Raw genomic sequence first — 27904 nt, forward strand, 5'->3', positions numbered from 1 at the left:
CATTTCAGGCACTTATTGTTATTTTACTTTTAACTGTTTAATGTTACTGAAATTGCTTTGTAAGTGGTTTTATAGACGCAGAGAATGCTAAAAGTTGGGATACAGGAGAAATACTGTACACTGAGACACTTATCCCTGTTTTGGAAGAATCACCTAACCAACACGGAGGATAAAGGAACAGTTAAAGAGATGAAGGAACAGTTAGAGAGATGAAGGAACAGTTAGAGAGAGATAAAGGAACAGTTAGAGAGATGAAGGAACAGTTAGAGAGCGATAAAGGAACAGTTAAAGAGATGAAGGAACAGTTAGAGAGAGATAAAGGAACAGTTAGAGAGATGAAGGAACAGTTAGAGAGAGATAAAGGAACGGTTAGAGAGATAAAGGAACAGTTAGAGAGATGAAGGAACAGTTAGAGAGATGAAGGAACAGTTAGAGAGATGAAGGAACAGTTAGAGAGAGATAAAGGAACAGTTAGAGAGAGATAAAGGAACAGTTAAAGAGATGAAGGAACAGTTAGAGAGAGATAAAGGAACAGTTAGAGAGATGAAGGAACAGTTAGAGAGATAAAGGAACAGTTAGAGAGAGATAAAGGAACAGTTAAAGAGATGAAGGAACAGTTAGAGAGATGAAGGAACAGCTAGAGAGATAAAGGAACACTAAGAGAGATGAAAGAATAGTTAGAGAGATGAGGGAACACTAAGAGAGATGAAGGAATAGTTAGAGAGATGAAGGAACAGTTAGAGAGATGAAGGAACAGCAAGAAAGAAGAAAATGAGCACCGCAGGGCAAACTCTCCAGGAAATTTCCTTTGACCTCTGCAGCTGTCCAGGGAACTGAACGTACAACCTTGCCTCACTTTCTTTCCCATTGATCTGCACAGATGCGTTCTTGAGGCAGCAACTGTAAAAAGTGATGTCACAGTCCTGCTGCAGTTACAGCAGTGCAAGCAAATCCACCCCGGGCTCATCCAGCATGGAAACAATCGGAACAAATTAAACTGTACATGAGTGTGGAGAGACGCGGCCGTGTTTACACAGTTTACCCCAAGGGCTCGCTTTAATGAGATTCTGCTGCAGACTGAGATCCTACAAAGGAAACGAGCCACAGAAAAGGAAGAGATTTTCTAGAAGAAAATGAAAAGGAGAAAAAAACAAAGAGCCGCTGTCACATGTCAGCTGTGTGCTCTCACTTCTTTTAACCTTTGTTTACTCAGGGATTAAACTCTGAGCACGCACAGCTATTTTTATTTTTCCACGTTGTACTGTTAATCCACTTTAAGCTGCCAACTGCTGCCAGGAACATTTTATTTAAACCTTATTTAAATCTTAACAGGCAGGATGTGAGTACCTAATGCATGTTAATATATGCATTTACAACAGATTTCAGAAATGAGGGCAACACTACTCACTGTTGATAAAGGTGTGCACAGTGGGATTCAACACAGTATGAATTTAAATATAAATTTCATTACAAATGACAATATCAGCTTCATACTTTGCGTAATCTCTAAACTGTTTGTCTACATAAATAAAAGGGTTGGAGGTAAGTCAGTCTCATTCAGTCTGCTGCAGTATGAATCCTTGTCTGCAGAGATACTTTGTCTTGATCGTAACTTTGTATTGTATTTGTATATATATATATATATATAACATTTTAATATTCTCATCCTGATTGACAAACATTATTTTCACTTGTGAGAACTTGCTGTGAGTGTCATGAACCGAAGTTCCGAGCGCAGGCAGGACCCAGTAGCAGAACACACACACTAGGGTAGGAGCGAATAAAGAAAGTAATTTTTATTGCAACTAAAGGTGTCCCGTGAGGGTAGCCAGAAAAACAACGTATGAAACCAGAAGAAACCGAGGGACCGCACAGGGAACGCCGAGAGCGGGGCTGTGAGAGGGGTGATAGCCGGGCCGAGTGAACCAGAGGGGGGTGGAGCTCCAAAAGGGGTCGAGACGGCGAAGCTGATGGTGAACCAAATCTCAGGCGGACAGGTGGACAGGCAGGTGGCTCGAAAACAAAAACACGCCGAGTTGTGATCGCTGAGAGGCGACTACGGACTGGCGTGGAGCAGCAGGTAGGGCAGGATTAAATAGTCCACCTGGTGATCGCCTGGGATGGGATGCAGGTGTGGGGTTAGCAGCCACGCTCGTGGGCGTGGACATCCCAGCAGCACCCCGGACGCCGGGCCGCGGACCATGACAGTACCCCCCCCCTCAAGGGTCGCCCCCAGGCGACCGGCCGGGACCCCGCCTGCGGAGAGAAGCACGGAAAGCAGAGAGGAGACGAGGGTCCAGAATGAAGGAGCGCGGGACCCAGAGGCGGTCCTCGGGGCCGTACCCCACCCAATCCACAAGATACTGCCAGCCGCGCGCATCCAGGATCCGCCGGACCGCATAGGCCGGATGGCCGCCGACGAGCCGGGCGGGAGGAGGGGGCTTGGAAGGAGGGCACAGGGGGCTGAGGCGGACCGGCTTAAGTTGAGATACATGGAACGTGGGATGCACACGCCGAGAGGCCGGAAGCCGGAGCCTGACTGCCACCGGGTTGATGACTCGGTCCACTTCGTACGGCCCGATGAAACGGGGAGCCAGTTTGCGGGACGTGCCCCGGAGCGGGATGTTCCCAGCAGCCAACCAAACCTTCTGTCCCGGCTGGTAGTCAGGGGCTGGGGCGCGGCGACGATCGGCGTAGTGCGCCTGTCGTTCCTTTGCGCGCAGGAGGGCGCGGCGAGCGCAGCGCCACACACGTTGGCAGTGCCGGAGGTGATGAGGGGCCGACGGGACGGAGAGGGACAGGTCCTCTTCCGGGAAGAGCGGAGGCTGATACCCGAGGGACGCTTCGAAAGGAGAGAAGCCGGTGGAGGACGAGGTGTGAGTATTGTGGGCGTACTCCACCCAGGGCAGGTAAGTAACCCAGGAGGAGGGGTTTTGACTGGCTACGCACCTCAGCATAGTCTCCAGCTCCTGATTAAGGCGTTCAGTTTGCCCATTGGATTGCGGGTGGAAACCGGAACTCAAACTGACCTTGGCGCCGAGAATGGAGCAGAAGGACCTCCACACTTGTGAGGTGAACTGGGGACCGCGATCGGAGACAATGTCCAGGGGAATTCCGTGGAGCCTGAAGACTTCCGTGACTAACGCTTGGGCAGTCTCAGCAGCCGAGTGCAGCTTGGCTAGCGGGACGAAGTGGGCGGCCTTAGAAAACCGATCCACAACGGTGAGGATGACACATTTTCCAGAAGAGGTGGGGAGACCGGTAACAAAGTCGAGCGAGATGTGAGACCAGGGCCGGTGGGGAGTAGTGAGTGGGTGGAGCTGGCCCATGGGATGTTTCGTGGATGATTTATTACGAGCGCAGACGGCACAGGCAGACACGTAGTCCCTCACGTCCTGTAGTAGCGATTTCCACCAGAAGTGTCTGCTGAGGAGGCGCGCCGTTCTGCTCACGCCCGGGTGGCACGCGAATCGTGCTGTGTGGATCCAGTGGATGACTGCTCCCCGGGCGGCGGCGGGAACGAAGCGCCGTCCTGGGTCAGGGTCCCCCGGGAGCGCTTGGCGAATGGTCTCCTCAATCTCCCAGGTGAGAGCACCCACCACGCAGGAGGCAGGCAGGATGGTGGCGGGGGGGGGGGGGGGCGCCTCGCTGTCGGGGGAATACAGACGGGAGAGCGCATCGGGTTTGATGTTTCGTGACCCGGGACGATAGGAGAGTGTGAAGTTGAAGCGGGCGAAGAATAGGGACCAGCGAGCTTGACGGGGATTTAACCTCTTGGCGGTTCTAAGGTACAGTAGATTTTTATGATCCGTCCATATAACGAAGGGCTGTTCGGTCCCCTCCAGCCAGTGACGCCATTCCTCCAATGCGAGTTTTACCGCTAGGAGTTCCCTGTCGCCGATGTCGTAATTCCTCTCCGCGGGGGTGAGTCGGCGTGAGAAAAAGGCGCACGGCCGGAGTTTGTTCAGGGGCCCAGACCGCTGGGAAAGAACCGCCCCGACTCCCGCATCAGATGCGTCGACCTCAACAACAAACTGTTTAGAAGAGTCAGGATGGGTCAGAATGGGTGTGGACGTGAATAATCGCTTCAATTTAGCGAAGGCTGCGTGGGCCTCAGGGGACCATGTGAAAGACACCTTGGGTGAGGTGAGTTGGGTGAGAGGCGCGGCCACCTGGCTGTAGTTTCGAATGAAACGGCGATAAAAATTCGCAAACCCCAAGAAGCTCTGAAGCTTCTTTCGTGTCTCCGGAACCGGCCATTCCAATATTGCTTTGATCTTCACCGGGTCGGTCTTCACCTGCCCACCAGCGAGGATGTAGCCCAAGAAGGAAATGGATGAGGCGTGGAACTCACACTTTTCCGCTTTTACGTACAGTCTATTTTCGAGCAGCCGTTGAAGCACGCTCCTCACATGGATGCGATGGTCCTCGAGCGTCTTGGAGAAAATCAAAATATCATCCAGGTAAACAAAAACAAACACGTTCAGGAAATCCCGTAACACGTCGTTGACTAGGGCTTGAAAAACCGCCGGGGCGTTCGTTAACCCGAACGGCATCACTAGATATTCAAAATGCCCTAGTGGGGTATTGAAGGCGGTCTTCCACTCGTCGCCTTCACGTATCCGTACCAGGTGGTAGGCGTTCCGCAGATCTAGTTTGGTGAAGACCGTAGCTCCCTGGAGTGAGTTAAAAATAGAACTAATGAGTGGGAGGGGATATTTGTTTTTGACGGTGACGTCATTCAGCCCCCTGTAATCGATGCACGGGCGGAGCGTCCCGTCTTTCTTTGCCACGAAGAAAAAACCCGCAGCCACGGGAGAGGATGACGGCCTAATACGTCCTGCAGTTAGCGACTCCTGGATGTAATTCTCCATGGTTTCTCTTTCGGGGCGAGACAGGTTGTATAATCTGCTAGAGGGAAGCGATGCACCCGGGAGCAGATCGATAGCACAGTCATATGGACGGTGAGGCGGGAGTGAGAGCGCCTCATCTTTACTGAACACCTGCTGGAGATCGTGATAGTTGGGGGGCACGGAAGAGAGGTCCGGCGCGGGTGGCGGGGCGGGCCTCCGTTCCGTTGAGGCGGAGGGAACGGCTGACCTCAGGCAGTTCGCCAGACAAAACACACTCCAGCTCGCGATACTTTTTCCGGCCCAATCTATGTGTGGGTTATGTCTCTGTAACCAGGGGTAGCCTAGGATAAGCGGGGTGTCAGGAGCAGGAAAAGTGAAAAAGGACAGCTGCTCTTGGTGGTTACCTGATGTGATTAACCGTACAGGCGCGGTTTGGTGAGTTATGTATGCAAACACTTGGTTGTTTAATGTAGACGCAGGGATGGGCGGTTCGAGTGGAGTAAGAGACACAGCTAGCCTCTTAGCCAGCTTCTCATCCATAAGGTTCTGTTCCGCCCCGGAGTCCACTAACGCGGGGCATGTAAAAGTCTGATTAGAAGTCACGATAGTAACGGACAGTAACAATCGGGGTCTAGTAGTGCTTAGAGTGCTGCCCACCCGTATCCCCGGACTCACCGGTGGGCCGGGTCGTTTGGGCGGACCGGGCAAACAGCGATGCGGTGACCGGGCCTCCCACAGTACAGACATTCTCCAGCCCGAAATCGGCGTTCCCTCTCCTCCGGAGAAAGCCGAGAGCGTCCGATCTGCATGGGTTCAGGCGGGGGCGGCGACGGAGAGCGCGCACACGCAGCTGGGGGCGGGGGCGGAGAAACGCGAAACCCGGGGCGCAATACGGAGCCCATAGGCTTAGACCGCCGCTCGGCATCCCTCTCCCGCAAGCGTCTGTCAATCCTACGGGAGAGGGAGGCCAATTCATCAAAGGATCTGGTCTCCTCGTGAAAAGCTAGTTGGTCCTTCATCTGGTCATTTAACGACCGTAAAAAAACCCCACGAAGAGCCGAATCGGGCCAACCCACGGCGACCGCTCGAGTACGGAATTCAACTAGGTACTCCGCAATACTGCGCCGCCCCTGACGGAGCCCTAGCAACTTCTGCGCGGCATCGTCCTCCGATACCGGAGGGGAAAACGTAGCCTGGAACTCCTCCAGGAAGTCATCGTAATCGCAATCACAAATGGGGTGAGAATTTAAGTAGGCTTCAGCCCATGCTAGAGCACGCCCCCGTAACAATCCCACGAAGTGGGAGATCTTAGCAGTATCCGTGGGGAACGCGTGAGGCGTGCGACTGAAAAACAAGGAGCACTGGAAAAGGAACCCCCCACACAGGTCCAGCTCCCCGTGGAAGGGTTCCAGCGGCGGAGGCGACACGCCGCGGTGCACGGGGTCGGACGGCCTAGTTTGTAATTTATTCTGAGTGTCACTGAGCTCTTGACAACGGTCTTGGAGAGACTGGAGCTGCTGATCGTGGCGACCGAGGATAGCGCCCTGTTTATTAATAGCGGAGCGGAGTGGATCTGCTGGGTCCATACTGGCCAGTCCGTACTGTCATGAACCGAAGTTCCGAGCGCAGGCAGGACCCAGTAGCAGAACACACACACTAGGGTAGGAGCGAATAAAGAAAGTAATTTTTATTGCAATTAAAGGTGTCCCGTGAGGGTAGCCAGAAAAACAACGTATGAAACCAGAAGAAACCGAGGGACCGCACAGGGAACGCCGAGAGCGGGGCTGTGAGAGGGGTGATAGCCGGGCCGAGTGAACCAGAGGGGGGTGGAGCTCCAAAAGGGGTCGAGACGGCGAAGCTGATGGTGAACCAAATCTCAGGCGGACAGGTGGACAGGCAGGTGGCTCGAAAACAAAAACACGCCGAGTTGTGATCGCTGCGAGGCGACTACGGACTGGCGTGGAGCAGCAGGTAGGGCAGGATTAAATAGTCCACCTGGTGATCGCCTGGGATGGGATGCAGGTGTGGGGTTAGCAGCCACGCTCGTGGGCGTGGACATCCCAGCAGCACCCCGGACGCCGGGCCGCGGACCATGACAGTGAGACACTCCTTGACCTCTGAGAGCACTGTGAGGCAGCTTCTTTGGCTGATTGGAGTCTTGGTTTTAATTAAAGAAATTCTGTATTTCTAATGACCATGCTTTCTCAATGAACACATCATGATGCATTTTTCTGATCCTGATCAGCTGTATGCAATAATAGTACAATAGTACTCTTCGTAATATCCACCCTTTGCTTTGATTATTGCTTTGCACACTCTTGGCTTTCTCTCCATGAGCTCGTCTTCTGAAATGGTTTCCAACAGTCCTAAAGGAGTTCACAGAGATGCTGAGCACTTGTTGGCCCTTTTGCCTTCACTCTGCGCTCCATCTCATCCAAAACCATCTCCATTGGGTTTAGGTCAGGTGACTGTGGAGGCCATCACTCTCCTTCTTGGTCAAATAGCCCTCACACAGCCTGGAGGTGTGTTTGGGGCCATTGTGCCGTTAAACAATAAATGATTGTCCAACTAAACACAAACCAGATGGGATGGCATGTTGCTGCAGGATGCTGTGGTAGCCATGCTGGGTCAGTGTGCCTTCGGTTTTGAATAAATCTCCAACAGTGTCACCAGCAAAGCACCCCCCCTCCCCCCACACCATCACACCTCCTCCTCCATGCTTCACAGTGCAAACCATGCATGTAGAGACCACCATTCACCTTTTCTGCATAGACCAGTGCAAAGCACAGATTTCCATGATTTGTTTCTTTGCTACATATCCTGCTTCATATATTTCATGTCTTCAGTCTGCATCTACAATGTAGAAAGTAGTAAAAATAAAGAAAAACCATTAAATGAGAAGGTGTGTCCTGGTTTGACTGGTAGTGTAGGCGTAGAGCAGGAGGAAGGGTACAGAGCATTATGTGGGACAAATCATCTGTTTCTGAATGTAAGTTTAAACAGCAGACGGGACTCAGTCACTTCTGGGGAGCTCTGGGTTTGGGGTTTCCCTGCTTTTGCAGCTCTTTGAATCTTTGAATTTTCTGCAAGTGCATTTTTCTCTCAGTGATGCTGTTCCTCTACCTCAGGGCAGAGTCTGATGCCCAGGTGTTGACAGCCAATCCCATTGCATTAGTTAGCCTCTTCTCTCCTGAAGCCGCTCTGGTGATGACCGGTTGTGACTTACAGTCCACATTTCTGCTGTGTCGCTTTTTCTCTGCCAACAAATTGCTACGGGACATCTCAAGTGTTCAGCTTTGGAGATCTCCAACACACTTATTGAGATTCACAGGTGAGTTTGACAGCAAGGCTATAAACACCTCCAGCTCTCCCAACTGGTAATCCAATCTGACTAAAGTGTTCTCCCAGTTATGTGGTGTGACAACAAAACCAACTCTGACGGGCAAAATTTCTTATAGGTCGATGAGACTGTAAACGTGTTACCAGGGAGAACTTGTGATGGTAGTGAGATTTGGAAGCCATGACAGTTTTAGTTCAATGTAAGAAAAACAAACCAAAATAAAACATGTGCCTCAGGTCACTTTTTCTGCAAGGCCACCATATTTAATCAAGTGTCTACACCAAAAAGTCTTTTAAGGGTGAAGAGAGGTCTTCACTGACTCCTGTACCGGAACTCAGCGTGCATACATCAACATTAAAAAAGGGAGACCTAATCTGAGTGGGGGCTAAGCACAGACATGCCAGACCCAAACACATGAGGTCAGCCCTAAGTGAAATTTCTGACATGTCCAGTTTTCTCCTTTGGTGAAGGATCCTGCACATCTCTGATCATTTGTGACAAAAGGACAAGAGTGAAAAAGAAGGTTTACAAGACGGCAGTGTCAAGATTATGATGTATGATGATTCCGACCCGCATGTATTTGCATACATTATAATGCTGACCAATGACTGGAGATAACACGCGGCTGCGGTCACGGACAAACTTGCATGTGTCTGTTCAGGAATGGCAACTGGCTCTGGGCTGTGCAGGGCTCTCTCTTCCGGAAGATGATTGAATAAAGAATTATAAATGTTTTGACCACTCCTGAGTCGGGTTTTCTCGGTTCTATCATGGGGATCAAAGAATCGGGTTTAATACTAGCTAAGATGAGCACTCGGCTGTCGGGGAAACTTGTTTTGTAAAGGTCATTTAGCTAACCCGTGCAGGTGAATGAATTTACCCTGACTAAAGAAATCAAGAGAAACGCACCGGGCTGCTCAGTGACTAACCACGGTACTTTTATTATGAGTATTATACTGTAAGAGCAACAGGCTGGACTCTGCTTCTGCTCCTGTGCAGAGCTGATTATTAAATATGTGCAAACAGCAGCATGTTTTCTGTCGCTTTCCACATGTGGAACGACGTTAACGCCAACTTTTAAAAACCTGGCACTTCAGTAACCCCTCATTAGTCAATAGCTACGGATTAAATAGCAAAGCCCGATACTTATGTACTGAAACCAACTACTTCCGCTTGGCAGCTTAAGTTAAAATGTTACATTTTTCCCCTGATTATTTTTTAGCACTGACTCTGTGTATTTTTTGTTTGTTGCAAATATTCAGGTTACAAAACTGTCCAAATTATTTTTAATGAATTATGTTCACAAAGTCACATGTGCAGTACTCTGTACAGCTTGCATCCTTTAGGACAAATAATTTGAAACGTTAATATTTCTTGTTCAATACTGAGCTGATAACACCTCTGTATGTTGTGACCAGGATGCAGCAGCAGACTGAACCTCGACTGAAACCTGCTCCATCATCTCATCTTTGCAGATGTCCATTTATAAAGCATCAACAACTCAAAGGTAAACATGATGTTAGAAAATGTGTTAGTATATAAGGCCTTTAAAACAAATAAAAAATAAACAGCTGTCGGCAGAACTGTAGGACTGAACAACTTCAGATCCCGAGTGTGTGAGGACAGAGAAGGATCAGCTCTATTTCAGATTTGAGATAAACTTTATATTTCAGTTTGTGATGATTCTGTTTGTGATTACAGGAGCTGTCCTCAGATTCAGACCTCAGCACCACCCAGTGACAGCAGACAGATTATCCTATATCTTCACTCTTTGTAGTAATTCCAAAATTAACTGAAGAAAACAGTACAAAGGTTAAAGTGTGTGCGTGTTAGTCCCCATAGGGAAATAGTTCCTCTGCATTTAACCCATTCACCCAGTGAAGCAGTGGGCAGCCACCAATGCAGCGCCCGGGGAGCAGTGTGTAGGGACGGTACCTTGCTCAGGGGTACCTCAGAGTAGCCGTTCAGTGGAGTCGAACCCCCGACCCCCGACCTTCCGATCATGGGGCCACCACTCTACCTACTGAGCTATCCCTGCCCCAAGCTATCCCTGCCCCTAAAGTACCACATGTGCTGTAGTGAAAGCTGCAGCTGTTTTATTGATAAATTTAAAGACAAAAGGTCAAAAGGATTAATCACCCCTGTAACTGTGTCACTGTACATCAGCATTAACAGTACCTCAGTTTGGTGTTTCAGAAAACTGCTGATCTCAGACCTGCACAGCTTCTGTTTTAAACACTGAATGTACTCAGCTACATGAAGAGCATGTGATGTTTTCTCTGACACAATTAAATAAAACCTGAGTAAACTCAAAGGTTGTTACTTGTATTTGAACTAAAAACTTGATCTGGAATTCTTTTACTGTTTTTGACAATAGTGTGTTATTTATCATAAAGTAATTCAGAGTCATTCATACCAGAGGAACCAGAGAGCACAATATATATTTAACTTTCTACAGGACTTAAAGCTATGACATTATGTAAAAGTCCAGACCCTCGGAGGATTATCTGAGTACTTCTAACATTACACAAAGCAAAGGTTTCCATCAGTGTTCATGAAATGCTGGGTTCATCCTTCTTGTGAGGGAGCTGCTGGTGAAGATCACGAGCCCTGCTTGATCCTGGCGACGAGTTTCAGTCTTCCTGGTGTTTCTGAAATGATGCCTCTCACTGTGGGTCAACAGAACATCTGGCACAGCACAGCTGTGATGAAAGAAATTGAAGAAGTTCTGAAAAAAGTCTTGGAAATGCCCTATATGTGAGAAGCAGATTGTGTATTTTCTTTTGCCAATCAAGATAACTAGAAGTATAATTTTCACCACACAATTACTAACCTTGTCATCTCCTGCACTGTCTGTTCTGGACTCTAGGCTTGTCCCTCCCAGCGCTCATGAGACTGCTTTGCTGCACTGTGGTATGAGGTACTAACCTGTTGTCAGGTCCGCGGCTCTGAACCGTAGTAAAAGGACCTCTGGCTAATAAGTCGGTTCGTGTCGGGCTCGTAGCTGAAAAATAGCTTTACTTTGTTGTCTGGGTCAACTTTGCTAGCGAGAGACAGAGAGAGGCGTTGAATTACGTCACAGCGACGCGCCGAAGGCTGTCCAAATTCGTAGACTCCTCCGAATGCAGCCGACAAATGCGTCCTCCTTTTCCCCGAATTTGAAGGATGGGTCCGGTCTGTCCTTCATGGCCCACCATATCCCAGAATTCATAGCGCGGCCCAGCCAAGCTCCAGTTTCCGGCAATGGCGGCCGCTTCTAAGTTTTAAAATTACTCTTACTAATCTTTCTGGGTCACAAAATAAACTTTTAACATATTTTCAGGCGAGAAAGTAGCTGTGTAAACATCAAATATCTGCTCGGTTTGTCAAGATATCGCATATTTGCAAAAGTGCTTCGACGTTTTCGGAGACGTCTGTTACCCACCAGCTCGATAGCTAGCCGGCCCAGAATTCATTGCACAGAACTTCATTCACGCAACGATGGCGGCACAAAAAGATAAACTGGGAGACGAATACACTTTTAAATGTAAGTATATGAAAATCTGGTGGTACAAAAGTTACATTTTTATAGCGGTTATGTTGTTGTTGCTTGTATGGTGGGTCTCCGTTTTTTCATTGGCGCTTACATTTTTCCCAATCAACCATTTTGTGATATGTTTATAGGCACCAAAGAGCAAACGGCAGACTTCATTAAAACTAGAGGAGAAAACGATCACCTCTTCACCGGGGTAAAAAATTCAGCGACTGTGGGATGGAGGTACACGGATAAATCAATTTACACATCATATTCATCTGAGTACGGTTTCAATAACCCTCATTCTGTGCAGAACCTGCGATGTCCAGACGATATTCCTCTTGTGTTCTGCTGTGAAAACTTTTGGATTTAGGGATTATCATAGTTGTCATGGTTTTCTCTCTTCTCTTATTTTTTTGTGTGCGATCAGGACTATTCCCGAGAAGATGGGCCTGCAAGGGAAAGTCACCCCCAAAAATAAGTGGGACAACTACAAAGTATGTGTGCTGTCAAGAAGATAATTTTTAAGAATGAAATTTAATAAATGTACATTTACTAAAAGTTGCATTGTTTATATTTGTCTGTCATTTCTGATGTCCTCTGCCTTCAGGATTGCAAGTGTCCAGGGTCAGGTGAAGGAGTCAGTGGGAAGCCCACTGCTATATACCTCTATATATGTATATATATACATATATAGAGGTGAAATGCTCTGTTATTACTGCTGGCTGCATTTTCTCCCGCTCTGATAGACCACAGTCAGCATCGTCATTTTTGTTTGTCTCTGACTGGCACTGAAACATCAACACGCTGTGTTTTAACGTTGATTTCAGTTGCTGGTCAAAAACACTGGACCTTCTAGAAATATCTCTTTGACAGCTGGCAGGTTTTAGTGAGTGTTATGAACTAAGATGCAAATTAACAAACAAACTCAACTATGAACTGTCATCACTATTTTCAAAATAATTTATCCAGGGAAAGATGCTAAAGTTATCTTACAATAACTGGACAGTTTGACAGGCGAGCTTACTCCACCTACTTACAAACCCAGTGTCACTGTGACAGTATACAGATAATTCAGTCAGACGCGTCTCTCTGTAATCAGGCTGTGAAAGTCAGTCTGACACTGATGTGCTGCTTTTTCCTGATAACCTGCGTCTGCCTGTGTGGCACAAAGAAATGCCAAACCTCAGTGGAAAATGTGGCATTTAATCAGGTGTTCCACTGATGAAATGACCATATCTTAGGTGTTTGTTCACCCTTGTTGGGAGTTATTCTTTCTGATTCATTTCAGCTGATCCCTGTATAGAAAGCAGAATCAAACTCAGAATCAGAAGACTTTATTTATCCCCGAGGGGCAATTAAGATACAACAGAGCAGCATGACTTTGAAGATAAGGACAGGGCAATAAATACACAGAATATACAGTATATACAGTTTTAAAATTAAAGTGACTGAAAGGTGAATAAATAACTGTAAGTGAGTAAAAGTGAGTAAAGTGTCGGCAGTATAAAAGAGTGTAGTTTATGTTTCTGGTGTGGGAAATGGTCTCATCGGCTGGAGTTAAAAAGCAGAGCTGCTTTGGGGACAAAGGTGGCGCTCCTCCTCCTCTCTGTCCTGCAGGAAATGCAGTAGAGGTGTCGCCCAGAGGGGAGCCATTGAAATGCGTGGTGAAGAATGTGAGAGGGGTCGTTGATGATTTTGGCTGCCTGTCAGGATGTACTTCCTGAGACAACTGGGGAAGTACAGTCTTCCACAGGAGCTGCTGATCCAGTTCTACACTGAGGTCATTGAGCCTGTCCTGTGCTCCTCCATCACAGTCTGGTATGGAGCAGCCACTAAACAGGATAGGAGCAGACTGCAGCGGACTGTACGGGCAGCAGAAAGGATCATCGGCGCCCCCTGCCCTCCATCCAGGATCTGTACCTCTCAAGAACCAGGAAACGGGCAGAGAAAATCATCACAGACCCCTCACACCCTGCACACAGACTTTTTGATCTGCTGCCCTCTGGCAGACGGTACAGAAGCCTGCAGACCAGGATCACCCGACACAGGAACAGTTTCTTTCCCCTCGCCAGCTCCCTCCTAAACAGTTGACCTGTCACACTGCTCCCACTGCCAGACTGCAACTGCACCTTATGTACATTTTGTAGTATTCATTCCACCTCATTCATTTCTGTATTTTATGTATATAAGTTTAGATTAGTTGTTTATAGTTGGTTTACACAGCTTTGTGTATGTATGTGTAATGTGTATATAGACACGTGTGTGTGTGTGTGTGTGTGTGTGTGTGTGTGTGTGTGTGTGTGTGTGTGTGTGTGTGTGTGTGTGTGTGATTTACATTGCTGTGCTTGAGAGCCACCATCTACCGGAACCAAATTCCCTGTATGTGTCTGCACATATACTTGGCCAATAAACACTATTCTGATTCTGATTCTGTCTGAGGGCCTGTTGGCTGAAAACCCGAGCCAGAATTCTGACAGGCCAATGACTGTAGAGCACACTGATGCAGTGTGCTGCAGTCTGTTCCTGGATGAAGGCTGAGGGAGGGGAACCAGCAGCTGATGGAGGTCATGATGCTTTCCAGGAAAGCATATTAAAAAGTCATCATGATGGCTGTGCTGACTCCAAAGGAGTTGAGTTTCCTAAGGAGGTATAGGTGTCGGTGGCACCTCCTGAGAATCTCCTCTGTGTTGGCAGAGAATTTCAGGAGGTTGTCAAAGATGGTTCCCAGGTATTTGTACTCCTCAACTCCTCCACTGGCTTCCCGTGGATGGTGGTGGTAACTGAAGCAGCCAGATCCTTCTGCCTACTGGAGAAGGTCACCACCATCTCTTTGGTTTTGCTCACGTTCAGTTCAGGTTTGAGCTGTCACACCACTCTACAAACTCCTGAAGAGTGGGCCTGACAGCAGTGACAGGAGAACTGTGTCGTCAGCATATTTAACCAGGTGACAGTTGGGCTGTGTGGATCTGCAGTTAAGCAGGTGGAAGTTTAGTATGGCATCTCATCTGTCCAGATTTATTGTGCTTAAGATTTACACACATGCCCTAAATCGGCATGCATCCCTGCATGACAGCAGTCACTTTAAATGGTTTTTACTCTGCCAACACATGGGGAAGGGTTTGAGTCAAGGGCATGTGAAAAAATGTGATCAAGACTGTTTAAAAGAGAATGCATCACTAATGTTAAGGGATTTCCCAAAGTGTTGTAGGTTAGTCTGCTAGGTTCAGTCCTGTTCCAAGCTGACCGCCTGATTTCTCTTGTTTCTGGAGGTTTTTAATCTTCAGCAACTTCTGCCTCTAATCCATCTCCATCACTCTCCTCTTTTCCATCCGACAGCCCTGTTTGGTACTGCTCCTGAGTTACGTCAATAACTTCTTTCAGAGGTTCTGGATCTATATCAGCACATGAATCATGAACAGATGTCATGGTCCTGAGTCTGAGGACTCAGTGTTTTGTGTTTCCTTATGCTTTTGTTCATTCCGAGTGTGTATTCTGTTGTGATTTTGCCATTTGTTAGGTTTCTGTTCTTTGCCTGCCTGCTCCCACTTCTCTGTGTTCCCTCTGTCTGTCCATGGTGTTATTGTGTCTGCTCATGAGTCTGCCTGTCATGTTCAGTGTCCTGTCTGGTTCTCTGTGTCTGTTAGTTTCCTGTTTTATTCTGAAAGTTCATGTCTCATGTCAGTGTGTTCAGTTTTACCTCTCCCCTGTCTCGTTAGCCTTATTGCTCCCAGCTGTGTCTCCCTCCTGTGGCCCATTCCCTGATTACTCCCCGTGTATTTAAGCCCTGTGTTTTCCTGTGCTCTCTGTCGCGTCGTCTGTTTAACGCCGTGTCCGTCTGCATCATTCTGTGTAACCTGGTGTTTAGTCTGCGTCTCTCCGCCATCTTTCATTGTGTATTTTGTTCCTCCCCCTGTGCGTGTTTGGTTTAAGTTGAGTTCTTTAGTTTTCCCCAGTTTAGGTTGGTTTACTCCCCGCTCTGCTCCTCCTGTTTTTGTCACCTTATCACCTCTGCAAATAAATATTCACTCGCACCCCAGTCAGTGCCTGCATCTTGGATCCTTTACTCAATTCACCACACGACTGCTGTGCAGCCGTGACAGTACGACGCGACCACAAGATGGATCCAGCGGCCCTGACCGGGGAGAGCGACCTCACACGGGCCCTACGCCTGGTGGACTGGGTAACCCACACCTCCAATGCACGAGCGAAGGTTGTGGGGATAAATGCCGTTGAAGCAATCCTGGCCGGAAATCCCTATCTCCACCAGGTCCGGGGATTTACAGACTTACTCGCTGAGCTGCATAAAGCCCGGGAAGCGGTGCAAGCTCGGGAAGTAGCGGATTGCGCCCAGCAACAATGGACTACGACCGCCACAAAGCATCCGTCTCAGAGTCACCCACCGGAGGTTTCACGGCCCGATCCCCCAGAGGTTTTTCCCTGCCTGTCGGAGCCGTCAACGGTTGGGAGGAAACATTCGCACCACCGGCGCTTCACCCCACAGCCGGATTCAGGGACTCCTGTGCAACCAGCTGTGGTGAGTTTTAAGGACGCTGGTGCTTCTGGGACTGTGTTTTCTGGGGCTGTTCATAGTGAAAGTAGAGACAGTACACGGCGTTTACCTACCTTCGTGGTAACTGACCTCTCACAAGTTGGCATTTTCAAAACATCCATAACAGTAACTGACTGTGTTTCATCCACTCCACCACCAACTCCAGTCTCACTTCAACCAGTACATCAGCCTTTAGCCAGTTCATTAGCCCAGCCTGCATCTATGCCATTAGCCCGATCACCCGTTCCCTCCATACTGGAGGCTGTGTCTGTGCCACCCATTTTGAATCCCGTTCCTAGCACCCATTTTAAGCGGAGAGACAAACCCATTAAAACCACTCTAGTTTCTCAGAAACTGGCTAATTTAGAGACTGTTACTCGCCCCAGGGCCTCCCCAGAGGCTGGGTCTCAGCCCCCAGCAGACTCGGGACCCCTGGCGGTTAAGAAGCCAGCTGGGGACGGCACCCGGCCGTCGCTGCCTGAGCAGACTCAATGCTCTGTGCAGCTGCCGTCTGCCATGTGTTTGCCAGAGGCCCGTGCGCCTGCTGGTTCTGTTGCGTCCCTGCCAGAGGCCCGCGCGCCTGCTGGTTCTGTTGCGTCCCTGCCAGAGGCCCGCGCGCCTGCTGGTTCTGTTGCGTCCCTGCCAGAGGCCCGTGTGCCTGCTGGTTCTGTTCTGTGTGTGCCAGGGGCTCCAGTGCCCACTGGGTCTGAGACTGTTTTTGCTGGGGGGCCCGAGGAGCCCGTCCAGCCTTCTGCCTCGTCAGCTGGGGGGCCCGAGAAGCCCGTCCAGCCATCAGCTGCAGTCTCATCACCAGCTGCAGTCTCATCACCAGCTGCAGTCTCATCACCCTCGCCTGCTGCGGCCTCAGAGTCTTCGGCCTCGCCTGGTCCGGTTTCAGCATCTGCTTTGGCTTCATCCTCGTCGCCTGGTCCAGCGTCTGCTTTGGCTTCATCCGGTCCAGCCTCTGCATCCTCATCATCTTCGTCTGGTCCAGCCTCTGCATCCTCTGCTTCATCCTCATCTGGTCCAGCCACTGCTTCCTCTGCTTCATCCTCATCTGGTCCAGCCACTGCTTCATCCTCGTCTGGTCCAGCCTCCGTGTCTTCATCCTCGTCTGGTCCAGCCTCCGTGTCTTCATCCTCGTCTGGTCCGGCTCCAGCATACTCATCAGCATCGCCTGGTCCGGCTCCAGCATCCTCATCAGCATCGCCTGGTCCGGCTCCAGCATCCTCATCATCCTCGCCTGGTCCAGCTTCTGCTTCAGCGTCCTCATCAGCTTCGTCTGGTCCAGCCTCCGCCTCCGCCTCGTCTGGTCCAGCCTCCGCTTCGCCTGGGGCTGCAGGGGCCACGCAGCCTTCAGGTCCCCTACTACCACCTCCACATCGTCGGTCATCTGCCAGGCCGCTTGTTGGGCATCTCCGCCACCGTGGACGCCCTCCTGAACGCCCTCCTGAACGCCGCCGCTACCTTCCACGTGGCCGGCCTCCGGACTTGTTTCCACGCCGCTGTTGCCGTCCGCACGGTCAGCCCCCAGAGCTGTTTCCACGCCGCTGTTGCCGTCCGCACGGTCGCCCCCCAGAGCTGTTTCCACGCCGCTGTTGCCGTCTGCACGGTCGGCCCCCAGAACTGTTTCCACACCACTGCCTACTGCGTGGCCGGCCTCCGGACCTGCCCCACTGCCGCTGCCTTTCACACGGTCGGCCCCCGGAACTGAACTGTTTTGGCCTCCGGGTCGGCCCCCTGACCTTGTCCGTCTGGGCCTTTTCGGACTGTGTCCCTCCGTCCTGGACCCCCACCGCCCGCCCTGGTCGGGTCGTTTTCTGTTTTTTGGTTCGTGGGGGGGTTTTTTGGTTTTGGTCCGTTTTTGTGTTTCTGTTGGGCTGTCTGGTGCCAGCCCTTGGGGGGGGGGGGGGGGGGGGGGTACTGTCATGGTCCTGAGTCTGAGGACTCAGTGTTTTGTGTTTCCTTATGCTTTTGTTCATTCCGAGTGTGTATTCTGTTGTGATTTTGCCATTTGTTAGGTTTCTGTTCTTTGCCTGCCTGCTCCCACTTCTCTGTGTTCCCTCTGTCTGTCCATGGTGTTATTGTGTCTGCTCATGAGTCTGCCTGTCATGTTCAGTGTCCTGTCTGGTTCTCTGTGTCTGTTAGTTTCCTGTTTTATTCTGAAAGTTCATGTCTCATGTCAGTGTGTTCAGTTTTACCTCTCCCCTGTCTCGTTAGCCTTATTGCTCCCAGCTGTGTCTCCCTCCTGTGGCCCATTCCCTGATTACTCCCCGTGTATTTAAGCCCTGTGTTTTCCTGTGCTCTCTGTCGCGTCGTCTGTTTAACTCCGTGTCCGTCTGCATCATTCTGTGTAACCTGGTGTTTAGTCTGCGTCTCTCCGCCATCTTTCATTGTGTATTTTGTTCCTCCCCCTGTGCGTGTTTGGTTTAAGTTGAGTTCTTTAGTTTTCCCCAGTTTAGGTTGGTTTACTCCCCGCTCTGCTCCTCCTGTTTTTGTCACCTTATCACCTCTGCAAATAAATATTCACTCGCACCCCAGTCAGTGCCTGCATCTTGGATCCTTTACTCAATTCACCACACGACTGCTGTGCAGCTGTGACAACAGATGAATATTCCTCACTAACAATAACACCTATTTCTTTCATTGGAGGGTCATTTCCACTTGAGCCTTGAAGTGAAACATCACTCTCATCCAGCTCCACGGGTGCAGAATGAAACTCCTCTACTGCAGGGTTTAGACTCGTCTGGGTCCACACTTTGTTCTGACACAGACTCAGTTGCTTTGGGGATTTCACTGACAGTAGTGAAAGCTGGGTAACTGACTTCTTTGTAAACTACTGGAAAGTCATAATCCACAATATCATCATCACCCAGATAACGATAGTCTCCTTCAACTTCAGAAACTGGATTCTCTTTGGAGGTGTTGCCTTTGAGTGTCTCTTTTTCTGGATTTCCATGACTGGGTTCGATTGGCACTGAGCGTGACAGGAACCCACACGGTAGCAGTAAGTCTCTATGCAGTGTCCTCTCAGGCCCATCTGACATGAGTGGAGCAACAACATATACAGCAGAGTCATTGATCTCTTTCAAAACTTTGTAGACCATCTGACTCCATCTGTCAGCTAGTTTGTGTTTCCCTCGTATTCCAACATTCTTGACAAGAACACGATCTCCAACCTCCAAGGTGGATTGTCTCACTTTTAGATCGTATCTTGACTTATTGCGTAGGGCAGCTTTCTCGCTATGTTCCACAGCAAGTACGTAACTTTCCTTCAGGCTTTCTCTGAGCTTCTTCACATATTCACTGTGAGTTACACTGTCCTGCCTGCTCACATTAAGTGCAAAAGCCACATCATTTGGAAGGTTTGGCTGTCTCCCAAACATGAGCTGATAGGGTGAATACCCAGTTGTGTCATTTTTTGTGCAATTGTAGGCGTGAGCCAATGGCTGCACATGATCACGCCATTTTAGTTTGTCCTCTTCTTGGAGTGTTCCAAGCATCCCTAGCAGTGTACAGTTAAACCGTTCTACTGGATTAGTCCATCTTTCAAATCCCATGTGACCTACTGCATCATGAAGACTTTTAAGAGCTACTTCCCTGTACCCCTTCGGGAGCACTAGTTGAAAAAGAGTCTGGCCTTGGCTCACTCGCTTCCGTACATATATATATGTATAGACATTGTCTATTATGGACAACTGATCCTGTACTCTTAACATGAGTTGGACTTCCCTTTCCTCCTTTTGCCTAAGACGATAGGAAAGGCGTTTTCCTGTATGGACAAGGTCTATGACTCTGCTTATTATAGGGTCACGCCTTTGTTCTGCAGCCCAATCTTGTTGGGAGAGGAAGGAGTGCTAGTACCAGTCAGCACGTCGGCTTGAACAAACTTGTCAGGTATCGCACTTGCATCCACTGCCAAACACTCCACCGCAGAAGCTAGGTGGTGGTTTAGCCTTTTGGTGTCAGGAGATGTGGTACTTCTCGCATACAGCTTTTAGAGCATCCATTGGAAATGTTGCACTGTTTCCCTCTGTAAACTTTGCAATTAATTGCTTTACTCTCTCGTCCTCAGCAGTTGTACTGTCATCAGTTTCAACAGAAACATGCAGCCGTCTTGATAATCCATCCGCATCCTGATTTCTTTTACCGGCTCTGTACTATATGTTGAAATTGATATTCGACAAAGCAGCAAGCCATCGGTGTCCAGTTGTGTCAAGTTTAGCAAACGTTAACACGTAGGTTATTGGGTTATTGTCAGTCATGATGGTAAAGTCAGCTCCATACAAATAATCAGCAAACTTGTCTGTAATTGCTTCAGTGCAAGAAATTCAATTTTGTGAGTGGGATACCTTCTTTCACAGTTTGACAGGCCTCTGCTGGCATAGGCGATGACTCTTAACCGATCTTCTTCTTCCTGGTATAGGGCTGCACCAAGTCCATGTGAACTAGTATCGCTATGTAAATCATAGGGTTTCCTGGGGTCAGCAAACCCAGGCACTGGTGCAGATGTCAACTTATCAAAGAGGGCCTTGAAAACTTCCTCACATAAGGGAGTCCATTTCTCCTTAAAAGGACGGTTCAGGACGCTGTTTGATGGTGATTTGTGGTGTTTCAGCTTCCTGGCAGGGACATAACCAGCTGTCAAATCATTCAATGGCCTTGTAATTTTGGAATAATCTTTGACAAACCTGCGATAATACAGTAGCCGGTGAAGCCTAAAAATGACTTCAGTTCTGACAGGTTTGTGGGTCTGGGCCATGGTGTCAGTGCAGAGATTTTATCAGGATCTGTCTCCACTCCCTGTTCTGAGACCATGTGTCCTAAATGGAGAAGCTCTTCTTCATGTTCCTTCAAAGTATTGGAAAACACTATAAGATCATCAAGAAAGACCAGTACTTCCTTGAGGTTGACTTTGCAGGCTGAACTGGCTTTGGGGCTCGACTAGAAGAGTGGATCCGGGCCCTGCACAGATATTTCTGACACGTCCATTTTAGGCTACAGTTACAGTTACAACTTTCTCCTTCTCTGTGAAACTTTGGGAAACTGATGTCAACTTCAGTATACCCAAGATAAGGGACAATTTGGCCTGCAGCACCTTCAACTTCTAACAGATCATTTAATGGCAAAAGAGGATGAGAAGGTAAGTGGGTCAACTGAAATGATGTCGAAATCGTGGTAACCTGAGACCCTGAGTCAATGAGGCAACTATGTGATAGTTCCCCAATCTTAACCTCTGCAAGAGACCTTGATCCGACTAGTCCATTTGGAAGGTGACTTGAAATGGATTCAACATGTTGTTTACTTTGACATCTCTGTTCTGAATTGGGACTCTTGTGAATGTTCTTGGTTCCCATATGTCCCATTAGTGGAACCTGCTCCAGTTTAAAGCTTGACCCTGCTGCTGGGCTTTCCATTCTTCCTGTCTGGCTTTTAGTTCTTTGTACTTTTGATCAACCACAGCCTTGTTTATAGCATTTTCGCAGTTCCTGGCTATATGGCCATCTTCACCGCACCTAAAACAGAACCAAGCCTTAGGCTCAGCTCTCACTGGGGTTTGTGGTGGAACTTGGTGTACCAGAATGTCAACTACAGGTGCAGGTGGCTCTTGTGTTTTTTCCATTGCTATAACGTCACTTTCTTTGCTTTTGAGATGCTTTTGTCGTCAGTTGCAGCTGCAGTTCCACAAACTGCTTCTTTAGACTCTCAGTTTCAGAGATATAGGCCTGCAATACACTTGCACTTGTGTCAGTGTAGTATGGGAAATCAGGGACAGAATGCATATGCACAATAGGTTTTGTCTTAGTAGGTATTAAATCCAGTTCTTTTTATTCTTCAACGGCCAAGAAAGACACGGCTCAAAGTGGTCAAACTCAAAAGATCTTTAATTTTACATTTTCTGGAAAATGGAGACTTAGCACACCCAGCAACGACAGCTCAAGTCTCAGGCAGAAAACAGAAGCCTGATTATTTATATTCTTCCTCTAGACGTCACACACACTTTAAGCTTCGATCAAACACTCTACTTAGTTTCTGCCTGCAGCTCCTCATATTCTGCAAAAACATGCAGTTTCCTGTCAGCCTGTGACCTAGTCAAGTCTGGGCCTCTCGTAAAACAATCTACTCAGCAAATAAGCATTAAGATTGTATATTTAAATCCCAACATAGGCCCAAAATGTCATTGCATCTGGTCAAGTTTAGCATCTGGTGGAGGGGGTTCCCACACGGCCTGAGAGTGAGCATAACCATTTAGATTGGCTATGTGTAGTGACAGAGTCATTTATGATTACATGTTTAACTACTATACGCTGTATCTCTGGTGAGTTAGTTACTTCATCTGTCACCACTGGAAGTTTGGTTGGAGTGGTCTTTAGTTTAACAACTCTACAAGTCTGAGATTTAGCTGAATGGGTGACTCGCTGGGATGTAAGGTGCCGTCTGTGGTGGTACTTTAGTTTTGCTGTCTCTATCAAGGGTGTAGTACTGTGGTCAGAAAAACTGTCAATATCATTTTCATCGCTTGAGTCAGTCAAAACAAGGTCTGGCTTTGGAGTATGATGCAGTGCTGGCGCTTCAATGCGACTAGCCTGCCATTTTACATTCTTGTTGGTCACATTTTCAATCTCAAGGGGAAATTCTGACAGTTTCCCCACAGTCTGGTTGTGCATTCGGGACCCTTAGAATCCTTGTTACCACCCCATACTTCTCCAAGGAAGCAATAATATCAGCATCAGAATCTAGACTAGTAACTCCAGTAATACCGATGGACCGTTTAAGATCCATCTGTCCATCTGTGTTTTAATCACTCCTGGCTGGCTCGCCAGGAAAAGGTACTATGTAACACACAATACTTTACGACTACAGAATGTAGAGAAAGTTAGGATCTTGGGCTCATGTTCTCTAGGAATCGACTAAGAAGCTAATGACACACAGCTAAAAGAACAGTCAACATTTATTTAAACAAAACCATAAACAGTCATTCAACAGTTCCAATAGTCCATATTTGTCAGTCTGTCAGTTCAGTTTCAGTTTCAGAGTTCAGAGTTCTTTTCAGTCTTTTCAGTTCAGGTGTGTGAAGTGTGTGTGTAGTGTTAATGTTAGTGGTACTACCCGGGTAGTGTATTGTTTTGAGATCTCATAAGCTTATCTGTCAAGAAGTAATGCAGTTGTCACTTCTAAGTAGGCTGGAAACCTTCCTGCATCGCAGCTGGGGATCCTGAATCCTGGTTCGCAGCAGGTGGATTTACTGGCCTCGCTCTCACAATTTTAGACTCCGACAAAAAGACTCCTTGTTCGGCCTGTGAGTTTAGGTGGACGGCCTTGTCTTGGTAGGTTTACGGTTGTGCCATACTCCTTCCATTTCTGAATGATGGCTTGAACAGAGCTCCGTGGGATGTTCAAGGCTTTGGAAATCTTTTTGTAGCCTAAGCCTGCTTTAAATTTCTCAATAACTTTATCCCTGACCTGTCTGGTGTGTTCTTTGGACTTCATGGTGTTGTTGCTCCCAATATTCTCTTAGACAACATCTGGAGCCGTCACAGAGCAGCTGTATTTGTACTGACATTAGATTACACACAGGTGCTCTCTGTTTAGTCATTAGCACTCATCAGGCAACGTCTATGGACAACTGACTGCACTCAGACCAAAGGGGGCTGAATAATTACGCACACCCCACTTTGCAGTTATTTATTTGTAAAACATGTTTGGAATCATGTCTGATTTTCGTTCCACTTCTCACGTGTGCACCACTTTGTGTTGGTCTTTCACCTTCATCCATCACGCCATCATCATCATTCCAATAAAACTGATTCATGTTTGTGGCTGTGATGTGACAAGATGTGGGAAAGTTCAAGGGGGCCGAATACTTTTGCAAACCACTGTAAGTAAAGGTTTAATTACAGTCACCATAAAGTCATGTAGCAGGTAGCCCATTAACAGAGACAGATCACAATCTTCTGGGAATGGGATCTAATGGAGATGTTGAATGTCCCAAGCCAAAAAGCAGCAGTGACAAAAAGGACACAAAGGTCTGTCCAAAAAACACCTTCATAGTCTCCAAGAGTTTTTCTGTGGACTGATGAGAGAAAAGTAGAACTTTTGGACGGTTTGTATCCCATTACATCTGACAGAAAACTAACACGCTATTACATAAAAGGGCCAGCTTTCTCCTTTTCCCAGCTGTAGTCCCTACATTTCAAGCCCCAGCTCTCACCCCACATTCCTGACTTTTCTTCTCACCTCCATATGCCTTCCCCCTTCTTCCATTTTTGTATCTGTTTTCTTTTTCAAGTCATTGTTTCCTGACAGTGACAGTCTGGCATAGTGTCAGGCACTCCTTTTCCCTAAACTACACTATGGAAACAAACCATTTTATCCGATGCAGAATAAAACTCTGTAGTGTGTCAATCATGGTGCTCTCATTCAGTCAGTGAGCACTCCTCACACTGCGTTGCTGCTTTTTTATTTGTTCAGGGTGGGCATCGCCTGTCTCTGCAACACATGTTAGCAACGGTTTGGTCCCTGTCGAACAGTTCAATGAAATGATTAACAGTCAGAGTCAGTTTTAATCTGCATTTCTTTTCTTGCTGTCAGAGCTGCAGAACTGTAAAATGGTCTGTATTTGTATGGCGCTTTACTTACTCCCTATGGACCCCAAAGCGCTTTACACTACATCCAGTCATCCACCCATTCACACACTGGTGATGGCAGCTACATTGTAGCCACAGCCACCCTGGGGCGCACTGACAGAGGCGAGGCTGCCGGACACTGGCGCCACCGGGCCCTCTGACCACCACCAGTAGGCAACGGGTGAAGTGTCTTGCCCAAGGACACAACGAACGAGACTGTCCAAGCCGGGGCTCGAACCGGCAACCTTCCGATTACAAGACGAACTGCCAACTCTTGAGCCACAATCGCCCCCATGAAACGCAGAGACACTAAACAGACGCACACCCAGAGCAAAGAGATGATTTCATGGTTCTGAAATTTCAGTTTGTTTAAGTCTGGAAAGAACTGAAGTGGGATAGAAAAAGAGATTTCCACTTGCAATGGAACAGATGTTTTCTAACAAGTGAATACAACTTCAGACACCAATATAAAACATACACTGAAACCTTTTTAATATCATTTACAGTCACCAGTTATCCTTATTTTCTCTCACATCCTCCTGAAAACCAGCCTATTGGTTTATGTCCTCTGTAATGGAAATTTGCTTTTGGTCTATTTGAGCTATCCTACTAAGTCCTGATGTATTAAATAGAGGACATCATGGGCTTTCCATTGATATGTCACATGATGGGTGGCTCTTTTAGCTCCAAATATGAAGGAAATCACAAAAAAGTTAAATGGGAAGATTATTTTTTACTTGGTTCTCAGGAGAACATACACCAGTCAAATTTTTCCAGGTTTTTACTGCAGTTCAAGTTGTTACAGTCCAATGAACAGCTTGAAATGGTAGAAAGGAAAGTAGTAAACTGCCAGAAATTACAAAAACAAGGTAGGATTACCCAAAATGGAAAAATAATGTGCATTTATTATTGAATGATAGAAAAAGGCCTTTTTCAGGGAACACAGCATGGGTTAACAGTTTAAAGCTGTTCTGCAGCAATGGAGGTTGATCAAGCCTTGGAAGCTGGTGCTACTAATTCCTACAGGTGTTCCAACCTTTCTGGATTACTTACAGCCCCGTCTGTCTGCATAAAGCAGTGTTGGACACACTGTGGTACCCTCGTCAGCATCAGCTGAACAGTACTGTACTGCAGAAAGCAGTGTGTTGGTACAGAAAAGGTGATTAACAATGGAAGAGAGACGGACCATCATAACACTTATAAATGTCGGTGTGTCCTAGAGAGAAATTACAAAGAAAGTCAAAGTGTCAGTGAGTCCAGTTTCCTTCAGCATCCAAAGGCTGAGAAACCACCTGTGACAGGAAGAGGTCTGCAGAGACACCAGTGAATCAGAGGACAAGTTTCTGAGAGTTAACAGCTGTGTGATGGCGGCTCACAGGACAACAGCTTCAAGCAGCTTAACAGTGCTCGTAGTAAGAAAGTCTTTTTCAGCTGTGAAGAGAAGACTTCAAGCTGCAGGTTTGACAGGATGAGTTGCAGCGAGAAAGCCAGACGTCAGAATAAGACAAAGAGGCTAGTCTGGGCCATGAAACACCGACACTGGACTACTGAAGACTGGAAAAAGGTATTATGGACTGATGGATCAAATGTGAAATCAGCACGGGGCAGCACGGTGGCACGGTGATTAGCACTGTTGCCGCACAGCAAGAAGGTCCAGAGTTCAATTCCACCATCAGGCCGGAGTCTTTCTGTGTGGAGTTTGCATGTTCTCCCCGTGTTTGCGTGGGTTCCCTCCGGGTACTCCGGCTTCCTCCCACTGTCCAAAGACATGCAGCTTGTGGGGATAGGTTAATTGGATAATCCAAATTGTCACTAGGTGTGAATGTGAGTGTGAATGGTTGTCTGTCTCTGTGTGTTGGCCCTGCGACAGACTGGCGACCTGTCCAGGGTGTACCCTGCCTTTCGCCCTATGACAGCTGGGATAGGCTCCAGCACCCCCGCGACCCTGAAAAGGATAAGCGAATGGATGGATCAAATGTGAAATCCTTGGATCTTTGTACGCCGGAAACGTGTTTACCTGAGGAACAACCACGGAGAAGGGTGGAGATGTTGTAGAGTGTCAGAGTACCTGGGTCGTTGACCCAGTGATTTCAGTTTAGTTTGCCACATTAATGTTCTCACTTCCTGTTTTCCCGCGTCAGCTTGTCTCCTATGTCATTAGTCAGATTATGCTCAGCCCTGTACTCACCTGTTTCCAATCATTGTCATCATTCAACCTGTGCATTTAATTCCAGTTCTTTGTCGTGTCATTGATGCGATGTTGTCTTGCCGTCATTCCTGTGCCTTCATCTCATGTTCGGTTTGTCCACTTTTTATAATAAACACGGCTTTCAGTTTGTCACTCCTCAACCAGTCCTGCGTTTGAGTCCTCTTTGCCCTCGCTCCACACCACGACTCCTGACAGAGTCAGAGAAGCCTCGCTGCTACTGCAAAAAGCAGTGAATGCAATGAGCAACAGCAGCATAGGAGGAAGCCAGAAAAGGCTCATGTTTGCATCTCTGACTGATGTGATGTCCACATATGTTGATGCCAGGTCCTAAATGTGCTGAAGCTGGTGACCCCAACACACTGTGTAAACTGATCAAGAAAGCCGGTGACTGACTGGTGACCTGTTCAGGAGGTCACTGAATCAGCTGTTATCCATTACTGATAAATCTGACCCACCCAACAGTTCAGCAGCAGAAGGATTCAGCCCCTCTGCAACAATTACACATTTGAATAATACTAATAATAATTATGAATTCAGATTACGACCAAATATGGGCTAAATGAAGTGTAGAAAACCAAACTAAATACATGAATGAAATCTGTACATCTGTGTGTGTCTGTGTGTCTGTGTGTGTGTGTGTGTGTGTGTGTGTGTGTGTGTCTGCGTGTGTGTGTGTCTGCGTGTGTCTGCGTGTGTGTGTCTGTGTGTGTGTGTGTGTCTGCGTGTGTGTGTGTGCGTGTGTGTCTGCGTGTGTGTGTCTGCGTGTGTGTGTGTCTGCGTGTGTGTGTGTCTGCGTGTGTGTTTGTGTG

General features: G+C 47.9%; 1 protein-coding gene across 1 annotated transcript in view; it reads right to left on the bottom strand.

Annotated features, from left to right (window-relative positions):
- Positions 1–27904, bottom strand: part of LOC146645986 (MAM domain-containing glycosylphosphatidylinositol anchor protein 2-like) — a 143666-nt gene that overhangs the window by 10624 nt on the left and 105138 nt on the right. The gene's annotated exons all lie outside the window — the stretch shown is intronic.

This window comes from Rhamphochromis longiceps, linkage group LG19 (genome assembly GCF_057381845.1).
Source record: "Rhamphochromis longiceps isolate RC_006_pf linkage group LG19, R_longiceps_female_GT1.1, whole genome shotgun sequence".
Taxonomy (NCBI): domain Eukaryota; kingdom Metazoa; phylum Chordata; class Actinopteri; order Cichliformes; family Cichlidae; genus Rhamphochromis; species Rhamphochromis longiceps.